The sequence below is a fragment of the Agelaius tricolor genome, unplaced genomic scaffold (assembly GCF_023055355.1).
Source record: "Agelaius tricolor isolate 1412-34295 unplaced genomic scaffold, bAgeTri1.0.p SCAF_41, whole genome shotgun sequence".
Classification (NCBI taxonomy): Eukaryota; Metazoa; Chordata; class Aves; order Passeriformes; family Icteridae; genus Agelaius; species Agelaius tricolor.
The window spans coordinates 418,375-432,084 of record NW_027269301.1 but is presented as its reverse complement, the minus strand read 5'-3'; the positions used below and the strand labels follow the sequence as shown (position 1 = coordinate 432,084).

Below are 13,710 nucleotides of genomic sequence, written 5' to 3'. Positions count from 1 at the left end.
AGCCACAGACAGGACAGGACAGGAGAGGCCATCCCAAGGTGGTGACAGGGCTCTGCAGCCCACCCTGAGCTGGTGCAAGAGCCCAAATTCACAGCCATGGCATCTGCAGCCTCAGCCTGTACCAGCACCTGAATTTCCTTGCTGTCCCAGACAGGTGGAGCAGGGCAATAACAGAGCCCAGACAATCCTGTGTCCCACAGGTCATGGCACTGTGTCCCTACCCACAGAGAGCTCCCTACAAGCCACATCTCCAGAGGATGTGTGGGCTGTTTTCACTTTTTCCCATTCTCCTGCCAAACCAAAGATGTTCCACGTCCCTCCAGCTGTGCTGAACATCTGCTGTCTCTACCATGCTTCATCTTCCCTGCAGTTCTTGTTTGGTTTGGGGTTTATCCCAACTCCCTCCACTCCCTAAATCCTCCACAGAGTCAATTTGCTTCACTTCTGCACTGAGCCTTTGATGCATTTGGACACGCTTTATTGGAGCCCTGAAAATCAGAACAAGATTGTGTGTGGCACGAGCTGGGGAGCAGGAGAGATCCTGCACGTGGCTGCTGCATGTGTCAGCACCGAGAGGAGAGGTTGTGGAGAACAGCAAGGGGGAGACACAGCCTCAGTGCACGCCAGGCTCAGCCTCAGCATCCCAAATGTGCCTCACCCCACATGATTTCCCCCAGTGTAAGCAGGCAAATTGCTCATTTGCTGGGCTGCTTGATAGAAGTGCCCAAGGAGGCCAGGCTGGATGGGCCTTGGAGAAACCTGGGCTAGTGGAAGGTGTCTCTGCCCACAGAGGGGAATTGGAACAAGGTGATTTTTAAGTTCTTTTCTAACCCAAACCATTGTGGGGTTCTGTGTTTGGCAGGACTAAGAAAAGCACAGTCACACAACAATGGACAGAGATGGTGTTTTTGAAAAGAGCCTCTCAGCTTTCATGCCACTGTGGGGAGGAAATTGCCAAGGATGTCCCACTGAATCCCCAAGACTCGTGAGCTCTGGGCTAGGGGGAAAGCTGCCAGATGTTCCCATCTCCTCACCCAACCATCAAGGTCCCATTTATATGAACTGAACCAAGCAAGGGAAGAGCCTGATGAGCACATCAGGAGAAGGAGTGCTCTGTGGCAGGCAATACCCTACTACAAACTACGTGTACCTTATTTACAATAATTTTCCTCCAGGCAGAGCAACAGCAGGGCCACATCTCCAGGTGTTCCTCTGCATCCCTCACCTGCACCACAGCACCCACCTGATGGGGGAGCAGAAGCAGGAAACTCGAGCTTATGGCACTAAAATCCAGCTGGTGACTTTCTGACCTGCCTGTTTGAAGGGGAACAAAAGGCAAGCAAGAGAAATTACAGGCACACAGAAGCAGAGAGCAAAGGACAGATCTGGGTGTGCAGTGGAGACGAGCCCTCCATGCCCCAAAGTGCCTCAGGGGACATGAGGGAAGGCCACTGCCAAGTTCAGAGGGAGCCACGCTGCAGTTCTGGGAGTAGCATCATTCCCTCCCTACAAATTCATTAAGCACATGAATTTTTCTAATTATTCACACTACATCGTGTAGCAGGGTTTAATTGCAAACATGTGCTGATTTGAATAAAAATACATTTTAAAAAAGGGAGATTGATATATTGTGACTGGTTTAATACAGTTTGCAGGAACTCAAGGCAGAGCAATCAGATTTTGTGCTGCAGGACTCTGTGTCCAGCACACTTCAAGGACAGGGCTCTGTCACTCACTCCAGCATGGCCAGGTGGCACAGCTCAACCCTTAGCAGAGGGGAAAGCCCAGAAACCTCCTGAAATAAGCATTAAAACAGATCTGTGCAGGCTTTGCAGAGACTACACTTGGGGTAGAGGGGCTGCTGGAGGCAGAGGGGAGGGAATCACCTGCATTAGGATGTTTAGCAACACAGGGACCTTGACCTGGCTCCCATCTCCCTGCAGGAGCAGGTTCTCCTTGACTAAGCCCAGACCTCCCCAGGCTGGGGATGATGCCTGGTCCAGCACAGCCTGGTCCAAAACTCTCGGGTTTCTGTGGTTGAGATGACTTTTGAGGTATTAGAAAATCTTTTTTCCCAGCCCCACGACCAAATAAGAAGTTGAAATTCGTCGGTTCTGCTTTTCAAAGTTATTTTCTCTCATCTATTCCATTCTTTCTCTGACCTGCTGAGCTCTGTCCAGCAGGTCGGGCTGGGGCACAGTCCCTGCCCTTGGGGTGGTGTTGGCTTTTTATACTAAGAACTGCCTGTGCTTTATTGACAATAATTTTCCAGTACCTATCACCTATGTTAGACAGTCTGTCTCTACTCTAAACCAATCTGAAAGTGCCACCATCACAGCAGAAGATGGAGGCCAAGAAGAAGAAGGACAGAACAAGCCCAGATTCCTCCATCTTGCCTCTTGAACCCCCATTCTAAACCCCCAAAATTCTACTTTTTCACCCTGTGACAAATTCACTATCATCCTGCTCAAACTCTTGTGCCTTGCAAATCTTCACACAAAGTTGGGAATTGTTTCCATGGGCTAAAATGGAAGGCACAGGTGGTTTTGACTCCTTGCCAGGGTCTCAAATCACCCAGAGGAATGTCCTGGGTCGTGACACAAAACCCTGGTGCCCACTCCCACACCCTGGTGCTCTCCCCATCACTCTTGCTCCCATCCCACCACCACCCAGGGGTGTTTTTGGCAGCTCTGGGTGCCCCTAGCCATGAGCAGGGACCTGGCGGGTGTCAGGGCGCCTCGCGGGCTCACACACCACAGCCAGGGCTACCATGTGATGCTCACTGTTGCCATGGAAACGGTGGCTTCTCACAAAAAGACACATAAATAGCCTCAGCACTGGCTGAGCGTGGGCACAGACAGGCTGGGGCACCCCTGGAGCCGGGTCACTGCTGCCTGGCCAGGCCCAGCACAGCCCAGCCAGGAGCACACACTCATGTTTGGATGAGCAGGACCTACTTTTTCCACGGCTCCCTAATAACACAGAAAATGGCAGGAAGCGAGGCAAGCTGAATCCCATGCAGGCAGCCCGTTGCCTCTGGTACTTTGCATAATCAGGGCCTGTCAGTCCCCATCAGCTTCAGCTCAGAAATCCAAGAGGAAAAGCCATGTAAGGTGGCAACAGACTTAGAAGAAGCCTCCAGAGAACAAATCTGTCCATCGCTGATGGGGGATTATTTTAATTCTGGATCCCTGATAAAAGGCTGCATGCTTGGCTGGCTGGCTAAGCTAAAGCACCTCTTCCCAAAACCACAATCAGGCTCAGCAGCACTAACCCCAGATCAGTTTACTGTCACTGCTGACAGCTCTAAATGCTCCCTGCCCAGCTGACATCAGCGAGGTAGAGAGAGCAGAGGCAGAGATGCTCCAGGTCATCCATGAGTTTTGGTGCAGCAGGTGGGCTGAGCTCCTCTCCACTCCCCAGGATGGCTCCTCTCCCACCCTGTGCTGCCAGCCAGAGATGACTCACTGCCTGCCACCTGCTGAGGATCTACAGGAGCTCGGGTGCCACCAAGGCAGTGAGAAACTCCAGCCAGGAACCCTCCCTGCCTGCGATGAGCGACGGACTCTGCTCCCGCCAGCCACAGCACAGCTTCTTGTCATCAATGAAATTATTTAGAAACAAGGTACCAGGAATGCAAATGTGTCCAGAGTCCTCCAGTTAGCACACAGCAGCTAAACCTCTGGCCTCATTAAACTGCACATCCAAATTCCACATCCTCTAAAGGGTATCGGCAGATTTCATTAAACTCCTTCTTATTATCATGTAATCTGTCTATTAGCTTTGTGAGCACCAGCAAACAAGGAGCTTTATCTTAAGTAAAACATAAAAGATTTACATCCTTCCTACAGCCCTTTCTTTATCTTTGCCCATCTTTGATTTAAAAAAAGAAAAAAAACCAACCCCTCATTTTGTTTGCATTTGCTTTCTTCTAAGAAGCAGGAACATCTCCCACTCTCAGCCACACTAAACAAAAGCGTGCTGGACTTTTATGTTTTATGAGTTTTTTGGTTTATGTTTTTTGTTTTATGAGTTTTATGTCAGACCTGTCTTCCTTGGGCTTGGGAGCATCTCAGCAAGCCACTCAGAAAACTCATGTTTTATCTTCTCCTCTGGAAAAAAAAAACACATTCTGTCCCTTACCAATGGATGAGCAATGAGAAACGGTTCATCAATGCCCACTGCAGTGCTCCAGCCCTGCATGCCAAAGGGTCCCCAGAAATGCAAATTGTTCTATTTCTGTGAGAAATTAAACTGCCACTGCAGAAGGGCTGGAGCTGGGCACCGGCTGCTCCTTTCAGAGACCGGCTCTGACTCATAGGTTTGGAAAGGTCTCCCTTTCCCTGCATAGTCTGGGAATTCCAATTCCTATAGTATTTATTAGGCGTCCCCTGTGGTACTCAGAAGCAACAGAAAGGCATTAAACCAAATTAATGTGTTTCATATACCATTGGCTTTCCAAGAGGAGTTTGTAGATTATCCTGCGCCCGTGGCTGTCAGCCTTATGGTCTGGCTAGGAGGAAAAAGGGCTCAAAAATGCTCCTTGTAGGTTCTGCAAAGCCAAAACCAGCCCAGCTGCTTTGCAATGTCCTGTCTAACCCACTGTCAGGGCAGGACACAATGAACTGGCTCCTCACATGCCTCTGTCCTCACTCTCCTGTTCCCAGATGTGGGGATGTGCTGGGACCCCCCCGTGCCTGTGGGAGCAGCCCAGCACCTCCTCAAAAAGCACAACAAGCTGCAAGTGCACTGAAGGCCTCTGATAATTAACCAGAGAAAATAATGGGTCCCCACACTCTGTGTGACTCCTGCCCCCGCCAGACTACCACGAGCTACAGCTGCGTGCTTGAACATTAGACAGATTAATTATTGCCACAATTAGTAGTATTGTGAATCATCTCTGGTGGCAGGAAATAATATTGTCATAAACTTGTGTAATTGTACAGTATTTCCAAATGAGCAGTTGAATCCACAGTTATCATCTTGATGCTTTCACCAGTGTCACTGTAGGCTGGAAAACACGGAATTGATTAATTAGTTTTCATTTTAAGGCAAACCAAACTCTGGCTTCAGTGCTGTCACTGAAGCTCAGAGGTGGCATCCCCAGTGTCCTGAGAGCCAGGGTTACAGCTGAGAGCAGGGAGCTGCCAGCCTGAGCACCCTGCTCACACAGCCAGGCCACCACAGCTTCTGCCCCTAACACAATCAGCTCACATGTGCTCATTGTAGATCAAATAATAGAGGGGCTTGCACAGCATTCTGCACAGCAGCAGCTTTAACCCACTAATTTATGGTTTCAAATGCTGTGGGTGTTCAGCTCCATCCCGTTCCTGGGGGTTTCTGACAAGCCACTCCAGGTGCTGCAGATCCAGCACTCCAAGCTTTTCCCGTTTTCTTGGTGAATTTTGAAACCAGAGCATGTCTCACCTTCACAGCTCACTGCTGGGTGTCATGTCTCTGGCTGCATCCTCCAAGCTTTAAATACCAACGTCTCACTTCACCACCAGGTCCACCCACTGTTTTTAAGCGGCTGGATCAAATTTAGGAGCAGTTTTGAGTTCACAGTGCAGCTCCCCATGTTTCCTCATGGTTCCTGTCACTTTCTGAGAGCTGTGGGTGCAGCTCCATCACACCCAGCTCACGGGCAGTGGGCTCAGGTGCCCTCTGTGACACACACAAATAACATGGATGTGATATACAAGCAAGTAGAGCAAAGCAGGAGACAAGTGACACCTCCAGGGTGCCATAAACTGGAAAGGTTTATGGATTTGTTTCACCAACAAAGATGCATTGGCAAAAAGCAGGTCTAAGCTTAACCATACCTTCTACACCACTTCCCCTTAAACAAGGCACAGTAAATATATTTCTGCTTCAGAATTAAGAGCAGCAGTATTCTTCTCCCCTATTGCTTTCTAAATGAAGCTCCTGAAAAACCCTTTTTGAAGCTTCCCAAATTCATTTCCAGACCAGCTCCCCGCCGTGCTCAGGAGAAATGGATTAAACAAGGCTTTTGAAGAGCAGCTGCCCGTAAGCTGCTCTGGGGACAGCTCAGCTTTTTCCACGTCTCCTGGAAGCAGGACAGACACCAAAACACTCAGGACCAAACCTGCATGTGTAGGCAAAATGCTGCCTTTGGGTGAGAGCTGCACCTGAGGTTTGAGTCCCAGGCAAGCCAGGGCTGGCAAACTCACCCAGGCCCCCTGACAGCACAATAAAGGTCTAAAACCTGTCAAGCATTGCACAACAGGCAAGTTTTGATATTGCAAATATTCATCTCCAGCCATTTCTAGTTAATGAAACAGAGCAAACTGTCGAGGAAAATGGGAACATTACAGTAAAAACAACAACAAATTAAACTCTAATGCAATTAGAGAGTAATTAGGGATCTATCCTCTGGGAGCATTTTGGAACTCTGGGTCTTTCTCAAAAATCTGATCCCTCTGCAACTTTATTCCTTTCTAGTTAATAAGGAAGAAGTGAGTGGCACGGCTCCCCCTGGTTCCCTGCAAAAAGCCATCTTCTGCTCTGCAGGAGCAGGAGGTGCTGCCAGGTAAAGCATTCACACCTCCAGGCCCAGGAAAACGCAGGTGTCAGCAGAACAGGGTGCAAAGGGAGGAGAGAAACCACAGCAGCCTGTGCCTGCTGCAAGGTGACCAGAAACACAAAGACCCAAAGGCTCTTGTGTATGAGCCAGGCTGAGCAGGCACGAGCCAGCCTGGAAAACCCTTTGTTCTCCTGCACATAGCTCAGAAAAAGATGTAGTTAATACCTCTTGACTTTTTAAATGTACTCACAGAGGTACTCCTATATATACATGAACTAAACCTACCTTAACTATACATATATATAAGGTATATATATAATAAGGTATGTATATATAATAAGGTATGTATATAAAATAAGGTATGTATATAAAATAAGGTATGTCTATAAAATAAGGTATGTCTATATATATAATAAGGTATGTATATAATAAGGTATGTATATAAAATAAGGTATGCATATAAAATAAGGTATGTATATATTAAATAAGGTGTATATATATAATAAGGTGTGTATATATAATAAGGTGTGTATATATATATATAAAATAAATGTATATATATATATATATAATAAATATATTATATATATATATATATATAATAAATGTGTGTGTGTATATACACACACACCTTAACTAAACCTCTCAAGCTTGCTGCAGGACAGAGCAGGGCAGCCTTTGGGCATCAGTGGTGCCCCAAACCTGCACACTGCCTGGCCTCTCTCCCTGACACCCAGGAGGGCAGGGGATGTGGAGTGTGCTACCAACAAGGCATGCAGGAAATCACAGGAGAAGTGAAAAGGCAAGGAAGCACTGTCCCATTCAGCCATTTCTCCACCCAGGCTCATGCACACGGTGCCTGAGGGTTACAGCAAAGCCTGGTGCTGTTAAATCCTCCTCTGGGGGATGCAGACACAGTGAACTTCAGAGGGTGAGGTGGTAGGGCATGAAGAAAAGCTTTCTCTCCATTCCCCGAGGCTGCTGCTATTGCTGGGGGCAGCCCCATCTGCATTTCACAGCTCCAGTGCTTCTCAGCAAGGGGTGTTTTTCGTGCTTTGAAAGGAGCAATAAAGCTATGTCCTGCCACCTGCCCAGCAGATGTCAGGGACACAACCCCCTCTGTGCTCAGCAGAGGAAGGCACCTGTGCAAGGAAGGGAGGTGGGAACCTTGACCTTCAACTGTTTCTGTACCTAAATCTGCCCTTGGGACACCTAGAGCCCCACTCTGGCCTAGAAATTGGCCCAGTTCTGTTCTCTCAAACCAGTTCTGGATCTCAAGTCACACCTCTTTCCTTGGGAGCTTAACCCACATAAAGTGAGAACCCCCAGATCCCAAAGTGCCCAGGGCAGCAGTGCAAGGACCAGCCTGGACCAGCCCCAGGACCCCACAGCCATTTCCAAGATGGTTTGAAAAGCCTGCCTAATTGTGAAAGAGCACCTTGCAAGGGAAAAGGGTATGATTAGAGACTTGCAATATGCCAACTTTTGGTCTAAAGTTGCTTCTTGCAAAGGAATAATTCTCAGCAAACCCCCACTATTTTCTGCCCTTAACTACTGGCATGAGGGCTGTCTGTTGTTTGGGGATCTTCCCCTCCCTCCCTGCAGGGAGAAATTACAAATCCACCCCCAGACCCCACCAGACATCAGCATTCCCAGGTAAATCCCCAGCAAAGGGAGAGAGGTGGTGCAGGAGCCATAAATCCCCAGAGAGAGGAAGCCAGCTGTGAGCAAGGTGCTCAGTCAGCAAGGACCAACTGGCTGCACCAATTCCTCTGCAAACTGGAAGCAGCAAATGAAACAAATCCAGGCAAATATCAGCAAAAACAACTCCTTATACAGACACTTTTCAAGTGGGGGCAGTCAGCAACGCTGCCAATAGCTGGGGAGGCCTCGCAGGGTGCAGCACACCTGGAAAAGTGAAAGGCAGCAGCACTGCACCTCCTCTGTGCTGTCCAGGGCAGGAGAAGGCAGAAAAGCCCGAGGGAGGAAGGCTGGATGAAGGAGAAAAGTTAAGACTGGGCAACTCAGAGGCAAGGGAAATGACTTCTGAAACACCCCAGCCAGGCAGGCACACGCAGAACCGTGGTGAAATGCACAGACTGGGATCAATTACTCGGAGAGACTCACAAGTGAATAAAAATGGTCAGATAAAATCAATTGTGAGGACTGGAAATCACCTCAGATTTTGAAACTGTCCCACCCCAGGATGTGACCCGACAGCAGGATCCTCCCCAGGGACAGGGATGCAGGAGGTGCTGGTACAGGGACACTTGCATCAGGAGCTTTATAACCTACAGGTCTGCACTATTCTGAGAGCAATAAAGGATTCCCAGCCTCCTGCTTCTGATAAAATCAGGGGGAGAGACCCATTTGTACTCTAGAAAGCTCCTGTGCTGCCTCTCCTTCCTGTCCCTTCCTACAGCAGATGAGTCACTGTCTAGAACCTTTAGCAAGACACCTCTTATTGTTTATCAGGTCCCTGCTCCTCGCTGCCCCACAGCACAGGGCAGTGTCAGGCAGTGCTCCAGGTCACTACTCCTTTCCTGTGGAATGATGAGGAAGCCAAAACTGAAGCTCCCTCTGTCCAGCATCCCCCTCTCTTAGCTGCTCCTGCCCAAGAGCATCCCCTGCTCACCTCTCACCTCCCTGGCTGTGTTTTGCAGAGGGACTGCACGTGCAAGAGCAAACAGCACAACCTCACGCAGAAAACGCGAACTGATGGTTTTTAACTCAACACTCTGCAAATCTTCTTCTTCACCGAATGCCACACGCTCAGGCCACTTCAGCGTGACGGGAGGTTAAGAGGAGTGTGTGGGTGTCCCAAGGACAGCCACCCAAGCACGGTTAGGGTCAGGAACCAGGGGGGCACTGCCCAAGCCTGGTGTCACTCACTGAGGAACACGGACCGCTGGCAATCTGCTCAGGGGGCAGCTCCAGAGACCCTTCCCACAGCCCGAACCAGGGCTCATTTCACTCTCGCTGTGCCGGGGACAGCTTTGGCCGGGCTCTGACCTCCGGACACCGCCAGTGCAACACGTGCGGCCCGGCAGCCCCCCGGCCTCACGGCCCGATCCCCTCAGGCGGCCGAGCCGTCCCCGGGGACGGCGGCCCCAGCCCGGCTCAGCGGCCTCCCTGCTGCTCCCCAAGCCCTGCTGCCTCGGGAAGTTCTCCCAACTTCCCAAACAACGCAGAGAACAGCCTTGTTTTCCCGCAGCTGCAGACATCCCTGCTCGTACCCCGAGAGCCCCGGGAGCTCCCGTTCCGCCGCCGGGCCGTGGGGCCGCCGGTGCGGAGCTCATCCCGGCAGAGCACCCCGAGCTGCACCCGCAGCAGCGGCACAGGGGCTGCTTCCCCAGGGTCCTGCACCCACAGGCCTGCCCGCTCCGCCCGCCGCCTCACAGGTGGATGCAGCATTCCCTAAAAACTCCGCCGGGAAAGCACCCGGGGGCTCGGCGCGGGGCTGGAGCGCTGGCAGGGCGAGCGCCGGTCACCGCCGGGGCTGCGGGGTGGCACGGGGGCAAAGCATCCCGGGGGCGAACCCGCAGCCCGGCTCCATCCGCAGCAGCGCTGGCATCGCCCGAACCGCGCCGGCAGTCAGGCAGTCCGTCAGTCAGTCAGTCCCAGCCGGCACCGGACCGCCTCCCACCGCCCGCACCGACACCGCTGTGAGCAGCCTCCGCTCTCTCTGCAAACTTTCCTGCAACTCCCATCAACAGATCCCCGCAGCCACCCCCGCGGAACCGGCGGGTCGCTGCCCGGTACCTTCGGGTCCGGCCGCTGCCTGCGGGGCCGATGCTCAGCGCCTCCAGGGCCGGTGCCTCGGGCGCGGCGGGGCCGCTCCAGCCGGGCGCCGGCGCCGCTGCCCCGCGCTCCGGGGCCGCCGCAGCCGCAGCTCCCGCCGCTCCGCCGAGCCCAGGCCGAGTGCGGCGGGGGGCGGCGGGCGGGGCCGGGCCGGGGCCGCGGCTCCTCCCCGGCAGCGCCATTGGCTCCGCCGAGCTCCGCAGGGCCGCCCGCCCGCCCCGCAGCCCCCGGCCCCCGGCTCCGGAGCCGCCCGGTCCGGCCGCCCCCCGGGGCACGGAGCTGAGGCGGGCAGAGAGCGATGGGACGCGAGGAAACGGAAAGAGGGGAGGATTTGAATCAGGGGTGTGAGGAGATTCCTCCCTGTGAGGATGGGGAGGCCCTGGAGGACCTGTGGCTGCCCCTGGATCCCTGGAGGTGCTCAAGGATGGGTTATCTGGGACTTGGAACAATCTGGTCTGGAGGAATGTGTCCGTGGCCGTGTCAGGGGTTGGAACTGGATGGTCTCTGCTATGCCTTCCAACCCAAGTCATTCTGTGAGTCTGTAGTTTTCCCCGCTGTGAAAATAGAAGGATGTGCGTGTCTGATTTGCAGGGGCTGCGAAGGGTATCAAAGGGAACACACTCCCAGACTCTTCTGCAGATGACACACTCATTTGAATCCCCTGGAGTTATGGAAGGAGCATGCCTGGCACTGCAGGCGCCCACCCGGTCCAGCCGCCCCTCAGGGACAGGTCTGACACGGGCAGGGAGTGAGGAAACGTCTGTGAATGGAAAGAGGGGAGGATTTGAATCAGGGGTGTGAAGAGATTCCTCCCTGTGAGGATGGGGAGGCCCTGGAGGACCTGTGGCTGCCCCTGAATCCCCAGGAGGTGCTCAAGGATGGGTTATCTGGGACTTGGAATAGTCTGGTCCAGGTGTCTGTGCCCATGTCAGGGGTTGGAATGGATGGTCTCTGCTATCCCTTCCAGCCCAAGTCATTCTGTGAGTCTGTAGTTTTCCCCGCTGTGAAAATAGAAGGATGTGGAGAACACACTCCCAGACTCTTACTTCTGCAGATGACACACTCATTTAAATCCCCTGGATTTCTGGAAGGAGCAGGCCTGGCACTGCCGGCGCCCACCACGCGCAGCACGCGGGGACAGTGGGAGGCAAGGCAAGCTCCTGCACGGGCAGGAACGGCTTGGAGGAGAGCAAATGCCAAAGGGAACTGGGTTCATCTCCAGTCAAAGGTTGGTCACAGCCCTAGGGGAGGCAGCGGGCGCTGAACAAGTGCCCCAGGTCAGGGTCAGAGCAGAGGAGCAAGGCAAGGACCAGAGCAGGGCAATGAAAAGGGCAAGGAGAAACCAGGGGGACACAGACTCCTGCAAAAAACATGATGGGAAGATGATCCCTAACACAGCATGAGACACACATGCCTGGGAGTCTGTGATGCAAAATCAGGCTCAAACCAAGCTCTCTCCCCACTCTGAAATCCAGTAATGCCTGAATCTGGAAAGAAGATGGATTTCCCTTGTCTTTGTGCACCCTATCCCCAGGCAAAGCCACTTCAGGATGCAGACTGAGAGTCCTGGAAGCATCATCCCTCTGCCAACACACACCTGCAGTGGCAATGCCATCTTGCTGCCCTCCTTTCTGCCTGTGGTGGAGAGGAGGCTGAGGAGCAGCAGCTGTCAGGGAGGTTTTCTGTCCCAGCTCTGCTGAATTGGCTGGTGCCTCATTTGCCAGCAGATGAGGTAAGGAGAGGAGGTGTGATGGAGCAGAGGGGTGTCCTACCTGAAGCCCTGTCCTTCCAGGTGTAAGGCTGTGCAAACAGCCAGGACAAAGGCAGTTTCTCTGGCTCTGCTCCACCTCCCTCAGTCCCCATAATATCCCTCAGCAGGATGAGGTGGTTGGGTCTCTGCAGGGGACAGGAGATGGCTTAAAGGCTCTGCAGCTCAAGGCATTGGTGGTTGCACCCCAGAGGAACTGTGGCATCCTTGCCTTGCATGTCAAGATATGGAAAGGCTCCTTTGAGCCTTCACTTCCAAAGCCAGGTGAAACTAAGCCTGCATCATTCCCCTCCTGAGCATTTGGCTCCTCAGGGTGGTTACATTCCCCCTTTTCTCATCAAACTGCTCTGCTGTCCAGGTGTCAGCTTTGCCAGGGTCTGACAGAAATGCTGCACCCTCAGCAATCCCTGTTTGTGGGGAGCAGATGTGGCACACATCAGAGATGGGCCTGGGGCCTGAGGGAGCTCTGCAGGCACCCACAGCCCAGCCAGGGCCGAGGGGCACTAATGGGATGTTGCCAGGACCTCCAAGAGCTGAGTCTGTGCAGTTTAATTTGTTTCTAATAAATATACTTTGCAGACAGTCTCAGGGATTTTGTCTGTGCAATGCAGCAGGCTGAGCCATCCCACTCTCCTTTTGCTACCAGATACCTGGGGCCTCACCTCAGTGGTGAAATAAACTTTAAATCACCCTCTATCATACAAACATTAGAAAGAAAAGACTTCACCAGCAGATTTTCCATTTCCAGCTTAATCTGCTTGACAGCAGTTTTACAAACTATCTGAGCTTCATGATCCTGCTTGGCTCTTTAGCTGTAAAAAAAAAAATAAGTGTTAAGGAGCATTTAAGCCATGCAACTAAGCCTTCAAAATTGACACAAACTCTTTAGAGGTGCCACCTGGAGTCTCAGATACTTCAGTGCTAAGAAGGGCAGATCAGACAATATTTGCAATGATGCAGCTACCGTTCAGGGAAGAGCTGGTTCTTAAATCCTTTCCTCACATTTTTTTGGGGGATTGTTTAATTCCCAGGAGCATCCCATGCTCACTAGCAATAAATGGCAGCATAGGCACAAGAAATGTTGGAAATAATGTTGAAAACTCAGCTTTTGCTCTATCCCAGAACCCTGCAGGGCTCAGGAATATATTTCCTGGCCCTGCGCTGGGCTAACTTTGGAACAACCCAAAACACATCAAAACAAGGAGCTGTAAAGCAGCAGCTGTGATTGATTAATCACAGTAGTGAAGCTGAAGGGTTTGATCATTTTCATAAGCTCTTTAACATCTTATTCTCCAAAGAAGGAGGGGTTACCACAGACATGGAACAAAGCAGATCACAAAGTGGAGCTGATTCCTTCCTGGAAAGGCTCTGGAGCTGCTGTGTGCCCAGCTCCTGTGAGCACTCACAGCTCAGAGCCTGCACCTCAGAGCCCACCAAAGGGCACTGCCAAACCTGCCCAAGCTCATCAGCACCAGGAGGGGAGCAGGGCACCTGGTTTGAGAGAGGGGGATTGCTGCAAGGGGCTGCATCTTGCGCTTTAAAATTCCTACTTTCTGTCTCATCTACGTGTCAGTCAAACAAGTGACATGAGGTGTGC

The 13,710-nt window shown here is 52.0% G+C and overlaps 1 protein-coding gene across 1 annotated transcript in view; it reads right to left on the bottom strand.

Annotated features, from left to right (window-relative positions):
- Window positions 1-10,481, bottom strand: part of ZMAT4 (zinc finger matrin-type 4) — a 52,413-nt gene extending 41,932 nt beyond the window's left edge. The window contains exon 1 of the mRNA XM_071454776.1: window positions 10,307-10,481. The gene's annotated coding sequence lies outside the window, so the exon portion shown is untranslated. The remainder of the gene's footprint in view (window positions 1-10,306) is intronic.
- Between the last annotated feature and the right edge of the window lie 3,229 nt (window positions 10,482-13,710).